This window comes from Thunnus albacares, chromosome 3, assembly GCF_914725855.1.
Source record: "Thunnus albacares chromosome 3, fThuAlb1.1, whole genome shotgun sequence".
NCBI classification, from domain to species: domain Eukaryota; kingdom Metazoa; phylum Chordata; class Actinopteri; order Scombriformes; family Scombridae; genus Thunnus; species Thunnus albacares.
The window spans coordinates 23,225,150-23,247,232 of NC_058108.1; the positions used below are offsets into that span (position 1 = coordinate 23,225,150).

At 40.1% G+C, this 22,083-nt stretch overlaps 1 long non-coding RNA gene across 1 annotated transcript; it reads right to left on the reverse strand.

Annotated features, from left to right (window-relative positions):
* Nucleotides 1-396: 396 nt before the first annotated feature.
* LOC122979566 lies at nucleotides 397-10,044 on the reverse strand. Its single transcript, XR_006402878.1, has 3 exons — nucleotides 10,033-10,044; nucleotides 5,336-5,339; nucleotides 397-4,535 (listed from the first exon to the last, which is right to left on the reverse strand). It is a non-coding gene; the product is annotated as an uncharacterized LOC122979566 (long non-coding RNA).
* Between the last annotated feature and the right edge of the window lie 12,039 nt (nucleotides 10,045-22,083).

Here is a 22,083-nt window from a genome sequence, read left to right on the forward strand (position 1 = left end):
GGAAGACCAAAATGGTCTGTTTGGGTGGTTGACTAGATGTGAAACCGCATGAGTGTCCTTGGGACTAGCTGGTTCTTGTGTGTTTGTGTGTGTGTCTGGGCAAGTGCGTGTGTAAGTATGTGTATGTGTGTCTCCACCAGCTCTGGCAGGAACTTGGGAAACCACTGGGAGCTCCTCCAATAGTACCTAGTGTGGACTCATTTGTTGACTCAGTGATGGTTAGAGGGGCAAGTGTTGCCATCTTAACACCAGCACAGCCGAGTGGGAGAAAGACACATACACACACACACGTTTACTTAGGTCACTTTTAGGGACATTACATAGACGTACATTCATTTCCTGGAGACTTACCTTAACTATAACCACTACTTGCCTAACCCAACCGTTACTCTAACCTTAACCTAACCCTAACCTTAACCACTAACCCAAAAATCAGCTTTTTCCCAATTGGGGACGCAGTTTTTGTCCCCAACTGGACAAGCTGTCTCCAATTAAATGGTCTTGAGTCTGAAATCTGTCCCTGAAAGTAGGCCAAGTCAGACCACACACACACTGAAAAAACAACATAAAGTAGTGCTTTAAGAGGCTACAATATATAGCTGGAGTGCAGTTTGCATCTTCCTCATGTAAATCTACAGTTGTTTCATACAATTTGAATGACAAACACTGGTAGCCAAAGGGCCAAAGGGTTGCATCTGGTTGAGGAGAGGAGAGAGACTAGGACCAGCACTACTCTGCAGCTCAGGTGTGCTGTGAAACTCTAGATGAAACCACATGCCTCTTCTCCAATTGCTGTCCTGGACTCTGGGCCTTGAGAAAGGACTTTATTTTCCCTTACCTAAAATGGTCTGGGGTGCAAAAGAAGCTCTGATTCACACATAGCTGGCTGTGTTATTTTTAATTTATTGGACAAAGCCTCAGCTGTGGAAGTCATCAGAGAGATTCTGGCGGTTCAAGCGTACTCTAATGCAACCTGGACTGTGTATTAATAGTTAAAACTCAACAGCACAATCAGATCACCAAACCAAACAACACTTAGGCCTGTGTAACAGTCAGCTTTCTGAGTCTCTTAGTTTTCTCTTTCAGTTTTTAGTGGATGTCTACAGTGAACAGGATGCCTAGAGGTGCAGTGTTGAAGTTGTAAAGGTTTAGGAGTATTAGGTATTACAAAATACAAAAAAGGAAGAGGTTTTATTGCATGGAATAATAAGCTTCATTAACATTTTAATAATTTCCATTTGGGTATTGCAACCAGTACAAACGTATGAATGTCTAATGTTTGCTAATGTTAATTTTCACCTCTCATATCTTATCGTGCCATAATGGGGACCACTGGGGAGCCTATTGTTTAATAGGGAGGGCAGATATAATTTCAGCACACTGTGTTAAAACACAGGAGTTGGAGTTGCATCTAGTGAATGGTCAATATCCTCGATCGATGCTGTTCAAATTTGGGATGCCATAGGGCCTGACAGCTATGAATTGTATTATTTTGGGCAGAGTGAAGAATGGATGAATTGGGATTGTTATGTTGAGGGAATTTAAGCCCAGTATTTATTTTTTGTACATACACAATATGGAGTTTGGGTTATGAGGCATTTGTTTTGGGTCAAATCACTCCAGGCGAAAAAACTTTAGCTCCTTAATTCCATAACAACTCCACATATAATTTAGAAACATAGAAGGCCGGCTACAGTTTTTGCTTTTATCGCTGCAGTTTCTGTCAAAATTACAGTACATGTTTTAATAAGGCAATGTGATTAAATTATGATGAGCTACTTAATTTTTCCTCCCTCTTCATGAAGAAGTTCATCTCCTTAAGAAGGGAAATAAGACTGAAGCATCCCAATGTGCTCTAAATTGGGAAAGAAGACAATTAGGCTGGCTTGTGGCTGTCAGTCAACCCACTGTTGCAAGGTGTTCTATGAGGTGAAATCAAGCAGGCGAACTAGGGGAGAGGTGGTGTAGTGAGATGGAGAGACCAGGCAGCCTGGGGGCTACAGTAGAGTAGCCGAGTGCTGGGGAGGGAAACACCATTGTACTGTTCGTTTGGAGACATTCTGTCAAAGCCGGCCCAGGCTGACACCTCGGATCACAGTTTGATAGATGGAAGAGTATCTCTCGCTGACTAGGTCCTATTAAGGTGGATGTTTTCAAAGTTTGGGCCTGGCACAAGGGAAAAAATAGGAAGGACACAGAGGGGAAGTGGAGCCTGAGCAGAGCTGACATGCTTGAAGACCCTCTTCCCCAACCGCGCAGTCGGGGGTCAAATCGCTTTCCTTCCTTCACCCAGTCTGGCTCGGTGTCCAACTTACTGAATAGAGAGAGAGCTGGAGATAGCCACACAATGCTCTGCAAACACACACACTTGCACAGTCACATTTGGAAATACACACCGATATCATGCATGCGCACACACACAAATACACACACACACACACACACACACACACACACACACACACCAAAGTACAAAACATGCATGGACGCATGTTAACACGTGCTAGTAAGCATTCATCCAAGCATAGATGCACACAAATGTGCATATCTGCATATGTAGTTTTGTATTCTATAGTGAGAAGACTGAGTGGTGTCCAGTAGGATTAGTGTTCGTAGGTTTCCATGCAAGACCGTTTGTACCCCACTGCATCCCCCTCTCCTGGATCAATGCTCTCCCGCTGTCACAGTGCAGTGAACAAGCAGAGGCAGCCAAGAGATGCCTGCTAGACCTACAGAGGCACAAAAGCATTGAGAGGTAGTAGAGGGAGTGGTGGGGGCAACGCTTGAATGTGTGTGTGTGTATGCGCACTGCTAGTCGTCAGAGAGGGGCGAAAGCAGACACACTGCACCTTGACCACCTATTATGAAGCTCTTTGCCGCGATGTCAAGTGAAAGCAAGTTAATTGGGTGAAGCTGTAGAGCATGTTAGGGCGGTGGTTGAGGGCTTGCCGGCTTGACAGTTGAGTGTCAGCGGGACTCAGTCAAGTGTGGCTGAGAGACAGAGCCCTGTCACCGGGCCTAAAGCAGGGCCGCTGGGGCTGTTAGGGAGAGAGACCGACCCCTCCCTGCACACACACACACACATTACACACATTGACACGGACACCCAATTACATTCACTCATTCCCCCTGGTGCACGCCCACACTCTGTCACAAATGAAGATTATTTTAGAAAAGTAAGTGAAACAAGTACCTTTTCTAAAGATAGATTATCCTGATTTTGTAAAGCCACCACAAATTATAGTAGCGATAAAACGATGCAGTAATAGTTAATTGTTGACTTGTGACATAAATTTGATGTTATTTTCCTTGTTAAGTTTGGATTTTTAAAAACATTTTCAGTGTCCAACATAACATTTTTTCCCCACTGGCCCACTTGGCCAGTAGATCAGAATTTTACTGGCCACTTGTACATTTTCACTGGCCCAGCAGCCAAAAAATGTCAATAACTTTTTTCCCATAATTTTGGTGATTTATTCATTGTATACATAATACATACAACAGTGAAGTTCCCTTTATATTTGGTTGTTTTCCTTCAGTTATGGAATATGCATAGTATAAAATTAGGCACATATTGGATCAGTAAATGAATGGTGTATAAAAGTAGGTTTTTCCATATTTTGTGTAAAGTCAGAGAGTGTTGAATACATAGGGAGAAGAGAACAGAGACAGAATTTATGATAATAATATTTCAGTGAGTATGGATGACCTTGATAATAAACTCTTGTGTCAAGAACTGAGTCAATGCTGAGAGATCTATAGAAATGTACTTGTTAGGATAGAGCAGTGAGAGAAAGAACATAGCAGCATTTGTTTGTGTGCGTGTGTTCACTCCAAGCTCCTTCTGTCTGCTTCCACCTGTCCACTACAGACATGGAGTTGAACTGTAATGAATGAATGACTGAATGAAAAGGAGAAATGCAGACAATGGCGATTTTAGGGGGTGGCCTGGGGTCACCCCTGTGGCCACCCCAGATCTGATAGGTCATTGGTCAAGTTCATCAACACAATAAGGTGGGACAAATCCTAGTCAGTCAATGATGACAGCTGATCAGCTGATATAGGGCCAGTTTGCCATTTCCAACTACTATTGTAGTTGTTGGACTGAGGCTGTGAGAGCTGATCTGTAGTCAGTGTACTTTAGACCACAAGTAAGAAAAAAGCAGGTCTCGAAATCGAAAGTATATGCTGGCCGTTAGGACTCAGGACTCTGGTCACAGTCACTGCAAGCTGAGCTAACGCCACAATGATATAATAATAACATTCCTCACAAAAATTTGTTTTGCAAAAGTACTGTATAATCGGACAGTTACAGTGGTATGAAAAAGTTTAGGCACCCTTGACAATTTCCATATTTTAATTTATTAATCATTGGGTGTTTGGATCAGCAATTTCATTTTGATCAATCAAATAACTGATGGACACAGTATTATTTCAGTAGTGAAATGAGGTTTATTGGATTAACAGAAAATGTGCAATATGCGTCAAAACAAAATTAGACAGGTGCATAAATTTGGGCACTCCAACAGAAAAATCTAGTCGAGCCTCCTTTTGCAAAAATAACAGCCTCTAGACGCTTCCTTTAGCGTCTAATGAGTGTCTGGATTCTGGATGAAGGTATTTTGGACCATTCCTCCTTACAAAACATGTCCAGTTCACTTAGGTTTGATGGTTGCCGAGCATGGACAGTGCGCTTCAAATCATCCCACAGATTTTCAATGATATTCAGGTCTGGGGACTGGGATGGCCATTCCAGAACATTGTACTTGTTCCTCTGCATGAATACCTGAGTAGATTTTGAGCAGTGTTTTGGGTCGTTGTCTTGTTGAAATATCCAGCCCCGGCGTGACTTCAACTTTGTGACTGACTCTTGAACATTATTCTCAAGAATCTGCTGATATTGAGTGGAATCCATGCAACCCTCAACTTTAACAAGATTCCCAGTACCGGCACTGGCCACACAGCCCCACGGCATGATGGAACCTCCACCAAATTTTACTGTGGGTAGCAAGTGTTTTTCTTGGAATGCTGTGTTCTTTCGCCGCCATGCATAATGCCCCTTGTTATGAACAAATAACTAAATCTTTGTTTCATCAGTCCACAGGACCTTATTCCAAAATGAAGCTGGCTTGTCCAAATGTGCTTTTGCATACCTCAAGCGACTCTGTTTGTGGCGTGTGTGCAGGAAAGGCTTCTTCCGCATCACTCTCCCAAACAGCTTCTCCCTGTGCAAAGTGCGCTGAATTGTTGAACGATGCACAGTGACACCATCTGCAGCAAGATGATGTTGTAGGTCTTTGGAGGTGGTCTGTGGGTTGCCTTTGACCATTCTCACCATCCTTCGCCTTTGCCTCTCCGATATTTTTCTTGGCCTGCCACTTCTGGCCTTAACAAGAACCATGCCTGTGGTCTTCCATTTCCTCACTATGTTCCTCACAGTGGAAACTGACAGCTGAAATCTCTGAGATAGCTTTTTGTAGCCTTCCCCTAATCCATAATGTTGAACAATCTTTGTTTTCAGGTCATTTGAGAGTTGTTTTGAGGCCCCCATGTTGCCACTCTTCAGAGGAGAGTCAAAGAGAAGAACAACTTGGAATTGGTCACCTTAAATACCTTTTCTCATGATTTGATGGACCTGGCTATGTAGTTCAAGGCTTAATGATCTCACCAAACCAATTTTGTGTTCCAATTAATCAGTTCTAAGTAGTTACAGGTGTTCAAATCAACACAATGACAAGGGTGCCCAAATTTTTGCACAGCCTATTTTTCACGTCTGATTTAATTTCATACAACTTAATATTGCTACACTAAAAATCTTTGTCTGGAAAATACCCCAGTACTCAGCTTTTATTAGAAAATGAATGGCATGCTAATATGATCATTTTCTGTGAAGACAGAGTAAATTATTATGCAGCCTCAGAGGGCTGCCTAAACTTTTTCATACCACTGTATGATGACAAAATAGAGTAAACTGCTGTAAGTGTTGTGGACATTGGTTTGGGGTTGCATACAGTGTACATGTGTATGTGCTGGAAGCATTAGCGAATCGTGCTAGCAATTATCATTAGCAATTAGCTTATATAATTCACAGTCTAATGTGTGCAAATAGATAGCATTAACAGCCATTTTGATACGACAAAGCCTGTGAAAGTCTATGTACACCCACCATAGTAGTTTGTTCTGTTTTGTTTAATAACATTTTACTGTGTCATGTAGATAATATTCTATATGTTCAGAGTGTGTAAGGCTGAGCTTATTGCTAGAATACAGTTAGTTAGCCAGCCAAGTTAAACCTGTGGGCCTGTAGAGATGTAGGCTGGAAAGCTTGTTTCACTGTATTTCCCATCCATTGTTAGACAGTCTACAGTGGGTCATTCAGTAAACACAGTTCAAAGTGTAATGTGATGTTTTCAATTAGTTAAACTGAGTAAGAGCAGTCTTTGGAACATAAAAGAGTTTTACTCATGCATATGAGAAAATATGTTTATAATTGTGTATATATTGTGTTTATTATATTGTTTCTGCTAAAGTTATTACAATGAAGTTCACAGTTCAGAGATAGAGCGGATGCAAGCTGAGTTAATGCCACGATGATATGAATAACATTGCTGACAACTGCTTTAAATATGTTTTGACAGATAACCCATGTGAATAAATGTGTTGCAGCAGTTTGGACCCGGAGCTTCATTCTGAACCTGTAACATATAACATATTTACTCCACCACAGGGAAACGACTCTTAGAAAATGTGTAGCTTTTCCTGAACAGTATTACTGATTGAAAATAGACATGTTTCAATAACCACTGCTTCCCAGAGACTTTGATAGGTGGAAATGGAGAACGTAATGTACATGGAATAGAAGAATGATAACTGCATGTTACTGCTGTTGTAGGTTGTAATATCAACTTCAATTGTTGTGGGTGGTCAGCATGGCACCTTTAGTTTAATGCTGTATTATAAAGTGTAAAAACAACAACCTGGCCTTAAGTACAAACATTACAATGGATGCTAGAGTTCAACTATGATTTATCTGTGCATAGGTTGAAGCAATGTGATGCATTGAACACCTGTATTTACACATTTTGATCACCATTCATTAAGGTTCGTTATGCCAATGGCCACCCCACACTAGCTGTGTCCCATCTTGGCCACCCTAGTCAAAATGTCCTGGATACGCCACTGAATGTAGAGGAGGAAAATGAAACAGAAACTAAGAGCGTTTGTCTCCACAGTAAATCATCTGTTGAATGTTTGATGGTTATTTATTTGTGCTTTAGAAAGTAACCGCCATGAATCAATCAGAAAATAACGTTTTACTTCTCTCATTGACTGCTTTGTTCTCTCTACCGCTGCTCGCTCTCCTTGCTCGACCACAGCTGCACTCTCTTTCTCTCTCTTGCTTGCTTGCTTGTGCTCTCAGCTCGCTCGTGCTCGCTCTCTCTTTTTCTCTTGTCTTTTTTAAAATGAGTTGAGAAGCCGACAGCAAAACCTAATTGTACTTTTAACGTTATCAAATGAAGAGCAATGTCCTCCCCTCATCCTAAACTGTGTGTACTCATAACTCTGATTGGTCTGGGCCAATGACTGGCCAATCAACTTGCCTCGCATCAGCGTTTACTGCATGTTTTTTGTTGTTTTGAAGACCTTTTATTAGACCTTTTCTTTTATTATACTGATTATAATGATAATTATATCAAAAACAAATATTTCTACATAACTCCATTCAAAACATCTTTTGGATGATTTAAAAAAAATAATGTATAAGATACCATTTGATGGTCTGTAATACTTTCTTCTCAGTATTATTGGATGATCACTGATAATTAAACCATACAACAATAACTCAAATTGCTATTTTATGTGTCAAGCAGATACATTTATATTATTGTGATGGTGGTTTTATTGCTGAGCCTTAATTTCAAAAACCTCATTAGAAAACCAATTTCCTTGACAGTATTGAACATTATCTCCATTTTCACTGGTTTGATGGCCTCTTCTCCCCTGCATGTATTCACTAATTTAATGTCAATGAGTGGGGGACCTGACAAGTTATTGACAAACCTAAACAGAACTTAACGAAAGAGGCCCCAAATATTCACTGTTAAGCGATTCCCAGGGGCAGGTTGTAGAGCAGCTTTGCAGATAGTGTCGGAGGGTTGCAGGATGCCCATTTATCTTCCTAAAGCTCACATTCAATCTCCATCACACTGTCAGATGGAAATGAGACCCTCTCTTTTGTACCATTCACTCCCCCAGAAGTGCTACTCAGTGCCCCTCTCTCAGTATGACAAAAAGACCCTAATTAGAGGGGATTGAATGATAGATGAGAGGAAGATGGCCATGGCCCCAGGATCATTGTGTTTTACACCATGTTATGTCTATGGCTTTAATATTTGTGCTGAGCGGTGTGGGAATCAAGCAAGGCAGCAGATCCCCTGCTATGGGTGTCTCAACATACTCAACGATCCATAATGTAGGCCTTATGAAACTGATGGGCCAGAACACAGTCTCTATTCTGAAAGGCACAAAGCATTTGACAAGGTTGTTAAGACTTTCTCCGGCCACAGTCACCGATTAGGCTAATTTTGTGGATTTGTGTTTGTATCAGGCAGTGCAGAAGCATAGAATAGACATTCAGAGCTCTGCCCCCAAGTTTAAATCTAAATGTTATGTATCAAGGTGCTCCTCAATTTTTAATTTAGTCAAAAAGTAATGACTGAATGAATTAAATGTATTTTTTATTTAAATTTAGGTAGTTGTCTTTAGTATAAGGATGTTCAGGATATAACTGATCAAATCTAACCCTGCAGCTAGACACAAGCCCTTTGACACTGAATGAAACACTTGCCTCAGGCAGCGCTGAAATAATTATGTTAATTTGATTATCCTGATAACAGTACAATATTTATGAAGTAACCCATCTGACTAAACCACATTACTCAATTTTAAAGGTCAGAGTGATCCTAAAAATATTCCTTGAAACAAAATAGTTGGATGAACTTCATTTGAGAAGTCTTCTAATTGGTCTTTAGCACTTACTAAGCGTTTCATATAAACCATGCAGTTACTCTTACAGTTTTAACCTCACAAGTATCACCTAAAACCTGAGCATCAGCTTAATGGAATCAGATACACTTTTAAAATCTAATTCCTCAAACATTTCTACCATTGTACAAATGTTCGCTCACACTCTGATTCTACTTCATGACTCCCTTCTTCTCTACTAACAGCTTTGTAAACTGCTTAAAAGACCATTACTTCTCCTTACTTCCTCTGTCATAATGGGTTAAATGTACTATAAGCAGTCAATTCAAGCAGTTAAGTTAAAAGGCTATAAGCAGTCAAGTCTTGAACAATACCTCTGTGATAAAATATTTTTTCATTGCGATCAGTATGTGCCAGTTGTCTTTTTTATATACCAGCTGTCAATACTAGCAACTATAAATCAATGTTATGAAAAAGTAAATTCACCTCATTTTGAAGAATACCTATTAATACTGTGCATGAAATATTTTGGTCACCCTTTAATATTCAATACCAAACTACAGTATTCACAGTAGACCATGGAGATATAATTAAAGCCAGATGAGTTGATGATACTGCAGGATACTGTAAAACTCATTATTAGTTATAATTATAACATAAAACAAAATATTTTGTATGGTTATTCTATCCTTAGCAATTGACCTTCGTCTGTTGCTTTTGATTTGTTACTACTGATGACACACTGAATCAGTCCTTGTCTTTAGGTGAGTTAACAAATTGTGCAATAAAAAAAATAATCATAATTTTACACTCTAAATTTACTGGAACTAATGCCAAAGTTACTAAAACAATAAACAACGTGTCACTTGAAACACAGAACACGTGAAATTAAATAAACTGGTGATAGTGTAAATGACAATTAATAAGGTATAATAATTACATAACCATCATTTTAACTTATCATTATTAATAATGAAGTTATACTATGTTATTTCATCCTACTGCACAATCTTAATGAAATATATATATATGTTGTATTTACAGGACAATCTTTAGTTGGAATAATGAAATGTGGTATTTCCTTAATTACATAACAATTTAGACATATCAATTAAGGTAATTATACAGAAGCTATGATGTCACAAGAGACCACTTTTCCTATTTTCCCCATCTATTGTAATTAAAAAAAAAAAAAAAAAAAAAAAGATAAGTTTGGGGTCTAATTTTCAAAAGTTCCTAACAAAGAAAAAAGGGGTGAGAAAATCAATAAGCCATTTTAGTCTCTATCTATCAAAGCGGATTCCTTCTTGTCTGTTTTAAAGTGGGGATGTGGCACTTTAATAGGATAGCGCGAGGCTGTTTGAAATGTATGCCAATGATTCCTGTCATTTCATGGCAGCCCGGCCATGGTTCACTGAGCGCCCACTTCTCCCCTGTCAGCTCGACTGAAGACAAGCATTTAGTTGCAAACTTTGAGCAGGTTGCGCAAACCAGAAATGATGTGACTGCTACTTCCAATCCCCATCCTTCTCTTTCATGCTGCAATGCCACTGGCGGTCAAAGAAAGGGGAGAGGAGTGTGCTTTCCCTCATTTAACTGAGGAACATGCTGGTTTAGTAAACACCTTTAAAGGTGAATAGACAAGAGGGGGGTCAGAATGACAAGAAGAGAGAGGATGGGTTGGAGAAGGTGAAAGTAAAAGAGGTAGAAAGAGGTTGGAGCTTAGAATAGGGGAAGTCAAAGGTTATCATTTGACCTTTTGTGCCATATGTGTAGCTCACAGGATACCTTCTTTTTAGTTTGTAGTCATTCTATTAATTAAACCAAACACCCCATTTAGGTTTGCTGACTCCCTTTACACTGTTTTATCCAGAGAACACAGGACTACAGCTTTCATTTCTAATGCATGTCCAGCATCATTTTCCAGATATTGATGTAATGTCCCAGCCAAACCCTTTTACCAGTCCCTGTGTCTTAACACTGGGCCAGTAAGTCAGTATCAAGTAGCCCTGCTGGCTAGCTGACAGTTTGTGTGCGTCAAGGCCACGGCCCTGTATTTTCTGCCTTGTAGCACACCAAAGTAAAATCGCTTGTCAGGCCGAGGTGTCTGTGAGCTGACAAGATGCCCCAGTGACATTTCAGCTCGAAAGAGCAAGTGTCTTGCAACCGAGTGGTCAAATATCAGAGAATAGGTCAAGCAGGGCGGAGCTGAGTGCTATCCGGAAGGCCAGTCTCTACCAAACGCCAAACGCCCCCTTGACTTTGACAAGTGGGACTGCTGGGGGGTCAGTGAGGGCAGCGAAGGGGCGGCTGTGCGACGGAACAAAGTGATGTTCTGTTGGGCATGGCCAGACAGTGTGCACCTTATTGGCTTCAAAAGGGAAAAGACATTGACATTGATTAATCTTCTTAACCCTCTTGAACATGAAGAGAGTGGTGGGGAGCTTAGAGTGTGGGGGGGTTTGGCAGCCCCATAAGATGGGCCACTCCAGTGGTTTGTACGGAGCATGGCCCCCTGAAATGTACTCTGACATTCATTAGAATATCTTTGACACCTATCATGGGGGAGCCAGCAAGACTAGAGGAAGAAAGCACTGTCTCCAGTGATCTCAGCCACCTCCAAAACCTTGGGTCATGTGAGTGAAATCACTCCTAGCTAAACAGTGGAAGTTAATCAAGAGAGTGTGTTGGCTTTGCATACACACTCACACTTATTTTATCCTGGTTTATTTAACTGGGACTATATTGATTGGAACAAAAACGTACAAGGTGTCTGGTGAGTTGTACATAGATATGGCTTGAAGGGTAATATTAATAGTATATTACAGTCATTATATAACAGTCACCAATTGGACTTTTGGTACCAATGCACACTGATGCATACAGATTTGAATAAAACAAAGAAGCACCTGAAAATAGTGCATGCCTTCGCATATACAGTAAGGTGTCAATTCTAACGGCCATTTGCTGTTATAAATTCATAAAGGCCTTCTACCTTTAGCTTATGCCTTTGTGTTTTTGTGTTTTTTTATGCTGTGTTTCTGTTTTGTTGAATTTTAATGGAAACAAAGAGAGAGAGCGATAGAGAAAGAGAGAGAGCATGTGTCAAAGTCTTGACAGCCATCAAGGCAATACAGCGGTGCTGACATAAATATTTAACACTGAGGGGCAACCTACAGCATGTCATGTCACGGCCGTGATTAGGGTGAACGGTGACCCCCTCTCATATAACATGGTTTCATGTTTGAGAGTGGCGGGGGGGGGCATGTGTCAGCGCTTCATAGGCTCCCTATCAGAGGACGGACGATGCTCCCTTTAACCCTCATTTCCATAAAGCCATTCCTTTGGAACAATGTTCCCCACAGGTCTCGACTCCCTACCTGCTTATTCTCCATCTCCAGGTGGTGCAGAATCCTTGCAGAATGAGCTGCTTCTGAGACTACAAGATCAGGCCTGTTTGAAGTGTGTTTATGTTTGTGTGTGTCATTCTACTTGACATCAGACCTCTTAAGAACCTGATGGTGTTGGTCTAGGGAGAAGAGCTGTTTATCATTCAGCCAACATCATTTGGTTGTTTCTCATCGATTGGTTCAAAAATGTTTTTCCAATGTTATGTCATTGTTTGCAAGCCGTCAAGGGTGAGCCCCCTGTGAATAATTCCAACCTTAATTGGAAAGAAATCCATACATGGAACTTCACTTGCACACAGGATCACAGTACCTTGAAGAAACAATTACAAAGCATAGAGAGGTAATCAATGGCCAAGCCTAGCCATGAAATGTCACCAGATGAAACTGATATGCCCCTGTAGTATTAGCATTTATTAATGGCTAAAAAGTACAAATGAAATAGCACAAAGGGCAGTTAAGAGTGGCACAATTTCATACGAGCTAAAACATATATATCCATAATATAAATGAAACCTCATTTGTAGTGAGCACTGCCTCAGTTGATGAATCATCAAATCACTTTAGCAGCTGGTATCTTATGGCATTTTCTTTTTTACCCTTTAACCCTCTGGTATTTCTAAACACAGTGCGAATCTGATAATAGAACCAGCTGACACAATCATATGCAATTATGCGTTCCCTAAACACACCTACCTACAACTTGATAGATAGACGGGGAGAGAGGGAGAGAGAGCGAGAGTAATGAGCTTGTTTTCTTTTCTGAATCCTTCCAATGCAACAGGCCACAGCTGCATAATTTTAGAATTTATTCAAGGTTTATTGGGGTCAGGCCTCCCTACTGTAAGTCAACACGTTCATCATACTAATACGTTAACCTCCACTATCGATTTGTTGCACTAGTTGCCTCAGAAGAAAATGGATAGTGGCAAAAACCTAAAAAGACAAACTGAATTTTCAGTCAGTAATTATCAAGAGATCTTAAACACACTGAAAGATAAGGGATGGAGTCAAGAATGAAGCAACTTTTTTTGCTCACATAAAAAAGTTGACCTCATTTTATCTTTACAAGATTGGTATCTATATTAAAGAGAATATTAAACCCCAAACAAAACAAGTTGTAACTAAACAAAAGCCTTGTGATTTGAAAACCAAAAAATTATGTTTGTCTTGGCCACAAAAGTAGGACAAAAGCACTTGACACTTTATAGTTTACCTTCAGCACTTGGGAGTTTACTCCTTTTCCAGTAGGCTGAGCTGATGGCTCTTCCGGTAGATGACATATTACACCAGTCCTGTGGTCATGCCAGGCTCCATCTCTCCAGTTCTTTGTTCAGTCACAAATCATTCTGTGGGCTCCCTTAAGTGCATCTGTGTTTGTTAAGTGCCCAGACCATAGACCGTGGTGTTAATCCAATTTGCCCTTAACATTTTTTTGAGCAGTTGCCATGTGGTTGGCTGGTTTAAGGAGGGTAGTGACACACCTGGGAAAAAATGAAATAACTCTCCCAAGGTACAGGAAGGGAATGAACTTGAAACAAACAACACAAGAGGGGATGAAGATGGGCTGTGAGTGCTGTTACCTGTCCCTGTAGTCGTTTACACTCACACACACATACACAGACTCTCACACACACATCGTCACATAAAGTGAGAGACAAAAGTCTCTGATTAAATTTTAATGGGAAGCCTTTTTAGGCCAGCCCTATTGTCTTTCCCATTAAAGTCTTGGGGATACTGGTATCTCTCTAGTGAACGGTGACAATAGAAGGCCCTCATATACTTTCCTCCCCACCTCTCTAGCAGGGAGACGGAAGTGGGATGTTATTATTATTTCATGCCTCAGAAGAGTCCAGTGCTCACTTTAGGGCTTGGTCACAGCAGTGGAGCATCCTGCTCTGGGAATGCTCTGAGAGGTGCTCTGAGTGCACATACTATTGTTCACTTCAGGTTGTGTGCCATTTTCTTACATGCCCCCTGAGTGGAAGAGAAGCGTTGTTATTTCAGCCTTGTTTCGCATGGTAAGACAAGAAAAGCATTTAGTGCTCCAGAGGAGGTCAAAGGTGACTGGCAGTGTATAATGGACAGGCAAACTGTAAAATCTTGTTCACAAGGTCTACTCCACAAAATAAAGTCCAAACAACAAGTAATTAAATTTCAAGTATGAAAAAATTGTGTTCACAAACCTTAAAATATTACAAAGGCCCAAGCCTGTGTGCAAGAGGGTGCGAGGGACTGCACAGAAACAGGTGATGCAATGTTCCTTTGGATTCCTTGTCCCCAGTGCACACCTACACATAGATCACTAGTTTCAGGTTGGTAAATTGATCGTTTGAGTTTCACACAGCCTCTAACAAAATGAACTCCAAAACAAGACTCAAAAGGACTGTACTGAAAATCTGACTAATCCACTTATGCCTGTGAGCGTCACATCCAACTGGTAAATAAATCATATTCTAAAAGACTGAGTTTGGGGAAATAAAATGCAATGAAAGCCAGGATGAGGGACTACTATACAAATCGAAAAGTTCCAACTTATTCATTTATTTGGTCACTTTAACCACATGAGACCACCACCAGTGGCGACCAGCTCTTTAGTTTCTCCTGTCGTGAAATTCTACAGGCTCAATCTTGCTCAAGTGTGGTATTTTTAAGATGAACGACAGTTGCTTCTGCTAGATGCCAAAGACTGATGGAATTGCTCAAACCCATTGGAGAATGGCTGATTCGAATGACTTTCATGCCGTCTTTACCCAAAGAGGGAAACAACAGCAGCTGTTGATAAGTAAGTTGAGCAAGTCAACCTAAATATGGCTAGCTTAAGTTCCCATGAAGTCCTGCCTTTTAGAGGGACCGTTGCTTCCAGAAGTCTCCCCAGACTAGATAAATCCACCACTTAGTCTGTCAAACCAGTGGTTGAACCCAATGAGCAGAAATCAGAAACCAGATTGGTCCTGTTTCCATTTTGCACTCAGATGTTATGTACCGTATCTTTACCGTCCCTTTGGGAATGAAATGTTTACTGTTTCATTGTATTTCAAGTCTTACATGCAACCACTCTGTGAGTAAAAGTTTGTAATCTGTCGTTGTGATTTTGCTCATCTCAGGGCTTTGCCCGATGACAAATAAATCTTTGGAAACTGGGTCACAAAGTCAATACTGATGGTTCAATTTCAGTTGGCATACATTAGAACAAATATTGTTAACACTTAAAACTGTGTGAATATCAAATACTAAAAGTGGAGGACTGCTATTTTCCTTCAGCCCGTGTCCTCAAGTCCTCCCTGGATTTCTTTTATACAATGCCCAAGCGCCAGAACATCTGATAAAAGTTTAATGATGTTTACATCTGATTACTTGGGAGGCTATGGAAGGCATTCTGTTCATTAGAACACCACCCTTGTAATTGAATTCCTGGAATATGTGGACACTATGAAGGAAAAGGGCATTGTGAGGTGTAACCGGTGGTGTAAAATGTTTTCAGAGTTCTTTTGATGTCATAAAATATTGCAAAGAAATCATCAGGGCTAATGACTCCAAGTAGATGGCCATCGATATCATTATAGATCCACTATCATGTTTAAATTTGAAGACATCTTTGGCTTTCTTCAAATATATATTCTTCCACATGTATAGATAATGTGAGAGATAACTCATCAGAGCAGATTTTCTATTATTCAGAATTCCAGGCATTATGCACATTGTCTAAGAAATTTGCACAATTGACTGAATAAAATGTTATTTTAGGCATGTTGACCACTAAAAGAAAAGAAAATCTCTGGATCTCAGGAGTAAAATAGCATTTATACCTATGAAATTACTGAAAGTGACAGAATGGCACAGTTTTGTCTCTTATTACATCACGTTTACAATATAGAAAGATAGAGGAATGATTACAGAGGGAAAATATAAATCATGGCTTTAAGTCAGATGTGACCAAGCCTTCAGTATAAATGTTGAATTATAAATGTGTGTGTATACCTCTGGTACAACCTTTCAGCTGCGTTGTTTAGGGAGTTGGGATTGTTAGGTGTCTGTGCATTCTGAAGACATCTGAGGGTATAATTAATGAAAAATAGACTAGCTGTGACCTTTGAGCAAAGTGATTGACACAGATAGACAGTTACAATCTTTTAACCTTCAGAAATGTCAAGATAAACCTAAACTCAGTGGCTAGGCCCGCTGACACCTGTCCTCCCTCCTTTCCCGGCCTGCATGCCACAGTATGAGTCTCCTTATGTTTACTATCACCATATTGATTTGTTTGTGAAGAGGCTGTGGTGCCCATTAAATATTCACAGCTTGTTTTTTTTCCCTTTCACCATCACTTTATTCTAAAAAGCAATTTGTCTCCTTGACTCTATATAAGCCATGTTCTGCTTACAAGTTGTAGAAACATGAAGGCAAATCCTTTCCACCATTAATTTTTAAATCTCTATTCTTTTGAATCTCTAAATCCCTTTATCTCCTTTGGCAGTTAGCTCATTTTGTCTGGAGCAGTGCTTCAAATAATAATGTGAAAAGAGGCCCCTCACACTTACAGTTCTGATAACTATCACTGTCTGTGCTGTTACTCTGTACTCTGAGGTAGTTCATAGGAGGGACTATTCCGTCCACCCTTGTAATTGATTCATAGGATCATGCTATGATTTTTCTACAGTGAAAATATCAAAGACTGAAGATATCAGAGCCATAGTCAACTTCATCCACACTTCTGTCAACCAACTCGAAGTTTCCTCATTGATTTCAGAGGGCGGCAAAACTTTTTTCTTTCTCTGCTCGCTGTTTGTTGTTTTGTTGCAACAGAACATTGTTTAAAACGGTGGAAAAGTAGCTGAGGCAGATTAAAGCACTCTTTTGACTTTTTTTTTCTCATTCTTAATTCCGATGTTCCCAGTAGAGCAGAGACTGAAGTCTTTGCTGCCGTCAGAGTGATTAGGTGTGGCTGCGGAGGCCAGCTTCCTACCCCTGTCTTCAGCAGGTCCTAATTTCATGTGAGTAGCTGAAAGGATGTGTTTGCGTTTATTTGCGCCTTTTATGTCGAAAAACTTCAAAGGCGCCCCTCTCCTCTTCACCTATCATCAATGACAGATAGTACACCCTGGGAGAGAGAGGGAATCACTATCTTTCTTTATTTATTTGCTCTCCATCTGAAGATGAAATACACCACACATACACCACAACCCCTCCCCAAAAAATAAAGGAGCTTGGAGCTGATATTGAGAGGGCTGCAGGTGAGGGGCGTCCGTTAATATGTTAATGTAATCCTCCTGTTAGGTGTCTCCAATCCCCTGAAGATGGGCAGTAATCAGTTTGTTCCTGTCTACTGGCTTTCTGGGAGGGAAAGGCGGCACTAATCAGAAGTGGCGTAGCACTCGCAGATGCCAGGCAAAGGGGAGGGGAGTGAGATGACACCTCACGGATTTATTACCTCCCAATCTCCATCCCGAGCTGGGTGAATCCTGCATAAAATGGGCAAAATAAATAAAAATTACTGCCATGTTAGCCAAACATGGCAAATGGAAGGCTGGTAAATTCTAAATCAAGAGGCACCTCTTCAGTAATATTTTACCTTTGTGCTGAAGCAGTTTGTATTTTTCTGCTCTGCTTATATGAATTATTATTCTCAGTTTATTGTTACTATTTCTTAGTCATTTTGATTTTCTGTACCATGCATCCTGGAGAAGGATGTGGTTATTTTTTTCCTCTGCTCATGATAGATACACGATAAAACTCAATCAACTTAAATAATGTATATTCAATATGCAATTGAGGATTATTTTCAGGGTTATTTAATTATCATATTGTCTAAAAAAAAGTCAGAAAATTGTGAAAATAACCATTAACATTTTCTAAAGCCCAAGATGATCTTTTCATATTACTTGTTTTGTCCAATCAAAAGTCAGAAACCAAAAGATTTTCAGTTTACAATAATGTAAAACAAGAAAAGCACCAAATCTTAACAATTGAGAACCTGAAGCTAAAGGGAATGTCTGGTAATTTTGCTTGAAAAAATAGTTAAACAAACAATAATTTGTCAAAATAGCTACGGATTAATTCTAAATCAATCAACTAATCGATTAATACACAAATTGTCTCGGCTGTAAGTAGATATATTTGCCATCTTGTGATTTTGACATATATACCAAATACAGAAGGTACCCCAAATATTGTTATTATATACTGAATATATATATATATATATATATATATATATACATACTTTTTTAAAAGTTACTAGATATGGCAAGAATGAAAATTAGTGTAAAACAAGATTTGGATTTGTGACCAAGTTTCAGTCATGGAGTTATTCATCAGAAATGATATTTTTTGTTCTATTGTTTATGTAATTTGCGTTATCTAAAATGATAAACCCCACACTATGCAGTTTGGTTGTTAGGCCATGCCCCTAATAAGTTTTGCAATTGAGCCTCACATTAAGGCTTTGACCTTTCGATGTAACTAAACTGGCCTTTTCACCCACAGACATTCACCTTTTGACCTCTGTCACTCTCAATACTCTAAGCACAGGTTATGAATTTAGTATTGATTATATCTTGTCTTAAAGATGTTCAGATATTGAGCCCTTTTCAGTTCAGTCATGGTGGATTCAACGGTAGATTACATATTCAGTAAAGTATCTGTGAAATACACATTTCTAGCCTAGTGTTGTTTTGTCATAATACAGGTGCATTAGTTTTATGACAATTTAAAATGCGTGACTTGACTTTTTTACCAACAAGTAGAGAGGCATACCTAATAATACTGGTTTTCTTTTACCATTGTGGTAAGCTGTTTTATAGAGAACATTGTGAGACATTCCTGTTGCTTTGTCTTTGTCTTTATCTGTCTGTCTGTTTGTCAATGTGTCCGTCTCACTTTTCCTCTATCAGTGGTCTGGCAGTGAGCAGTGGAGTCATTTGAGCAGTATGTACTTGGAGCTGTGTCTGTGTGTGTGTATGTGGGTGTGTGTGCTAGTCCATGTGTACACACATACAGCACGTGGCAGGACAGGGCGGTAAAGGTCAGTGCGATGAGTTCAGGAATGACAGGAAACAATGAACCTTCCCGGGTCCAGTAAATTAACCCATGTCACGGGCTGCTCATTCCTACTGATCAATACTGAACACTTTGCTTTCAGAAAATGAGGGTCATCCTCCTTGGGCCCCAGCCTCCCTGGGGATGGACAGTAACGCTGATAAAACAATCACCATAAAGAGGTTCCAGACTCAGAGCTAAAGAGGGAGTGCTGGAGGCTCCTTCAGTGTCAGCGTGTGTGCTAAGAGCCACTTGCTCTCCCTCCAACCTCCCTACCCCTGCCAGCTCCGCTCTGACAGTGGCGCGGTCGATAAAGTGGATTTGAGATATAAATGTTTCCCAGAGCCCTCTCCATCACTCGGAGACACCTGCAGGCCGGGGCACAATGACACAAAGGGAGGTTCCTTTCTACCATCTCTGTCACACCCTCACCCCCCCCAGAGCAGCCTGTTTAGAAAGGTACTCCCAGGATGTAGTGTGTACAACCCTACAAGTACTACTCGTAATCTCTGACTGCTTTGGTACTTACTTTTATCGCTCAGCGAACTTCCTGAAGTAATTGAAGAGCTGAAAAAGTCCATGGAGAGTAATATGCTTGGGAGCCACAGGAGTTAGATAAAATATCTTGGAAACTGACGAAGTATACACAGCGTCCTAAGTGGCAACCGCATTTTTATCCAGGAGTAACTCCTTTTTTAGCCACTCTAGTGGCATGGCTCTAGGGATATGTAGGTTGGTTGATTGGTCGAAATATGTTGTGTGTTGTGAAATGGCCCGCAGAGAATGAATCCTAAAATCTTTGGTGATCCCTGACTTTTCATTTAGCGCCATCAGCGGGTCAACATTTTTTACCTGTTTAAGACATGACAGGATACTTCTAAAACTAATGACTGAATTCATGTCAAACTCAGCTGTACTTTTACCTTAATGTTAACATAGCATACTAACAAGCCAACATTAACATGTCAACATAATAAGCACTACAGTTTCATGATGGAGTTGTATGGGTTGGTTGAAAGGGAAGCTATGGTTTATGCAAAGACTTAATATTTTTCTCAGTGTAATATTAGGAATTTTTGATTTGTGTGTTCCATTCATAGACTCGCCAGATGAACAGTATTACAGTATATACCATTAACTATTCACAAAACACCTCAGATATATATATATATCATAACCGCAAATTTACTGCTGTGAAACTAGAGGCCTTAAAGTCACATGCTCAACATCATTATCTCGACATCCAATAGTTAGAGTGTTAGCATGCCAACATTGGCATGTCAACTTGATAACTGATGAAAGTTGGCTGATGGAAGTTGAGTCAAGTCTGAATATAGAGCTGAACCCGACAGACAGAATCTAAGATATACATAATACAGATTATAAACCCTTTTGATATAGATAACAAAATGGTCATTTTTCATTTTTCCAAACTTTACATTTTGTTGCCCTATTAAGTGGTAAAGATTTAAGAAACACAAAGTAGATTTTTCTGCTTTCATCCATCTAACTTTTTTTTTTTCTGTGTATAATGAGCATTGCAGCCTCACAGGGACTCTTGCATGGCTACAATATTTTAGCCTGGTTTCTTTTTTAATTCATCCTCTATCTTGTTCCTCCTTTTTTCATCTCTGTTGTTTGGTGTTGACATCACAACAGTATAATTTTATAATTTTCTCCAATCTGGTAGTCTTGTATCAATAGTATTTTCTGCTGTCGTTCACTCAAACATGTAGAGACTAGACGCACACACATACACTCAACCACCGATGCCTTCTGACCTCAGCTTGCGGTCACTGCTGGCTGCCCAGAGCATATTAAAGGCTTAGATAAAGGGAGCTGGAAACTGGTTGGGGCTGGCCCATCGGCCCGGAGAAAGTGCTTGGAGCAGCAGATGCAGTGGCGGCTGAGGGAGCCCTTTTTCCATTAGGAGTCATTTCCAGGTCCACCCTCAGCTGGTGACAAAGTGGTCTCTGCGTCTTCATTTTCTGCTGATCCTGTGTGAGCCAGAGGGAGGGAGGGACTGTCATCAGTTACTGCTGCCGCTGCCCCCTAATTGCAGCCAACTGTCGATGCGTGCATTTGGACCTTTTTCAGGCCTACATTATTTATTGGGAGAAAAATATTGTATTGATTTTGGATGGCACGGTGAGGTATAAGTGATGTTGCTAAAGAGCTGACAAGACACTCTATAAACTTTTATAACAGTGTCATAGCCATACTTTGCCCATATAAAATTAACACGTTTGAATATAATGTAGAACAGAGAATGACTGCATTGCAGGGAATCACAAATGCGTGATTCTGTGTCGCTGCCAGATTTAAGTTCACTGTTTCTAGTCTTCACAACTGACAACTGGTGACTAATTCATCTGTTCTTGACCTCCTGTTAAACACCGACTTAAACATAAAAGCAGCTAATTTGCATGTGTTGTTAGTCTATAGTCTAGTCACAATGTTACGTCCATAGCCAGAACAATACAGGAGAAATAGTCTCAGTGTTTCTGATAGAGCTACAGTTTGAAAATCAGAAGTAAAAACCAATAACAGCCCAGCGAGTGACGGATCAGATGTAGGAATGCTTTACAGTATGTTGATATCTCAGTGAAGGAGACCACTTTTCAGTCATCTTTTATTTCAAAAACGTTGCCTG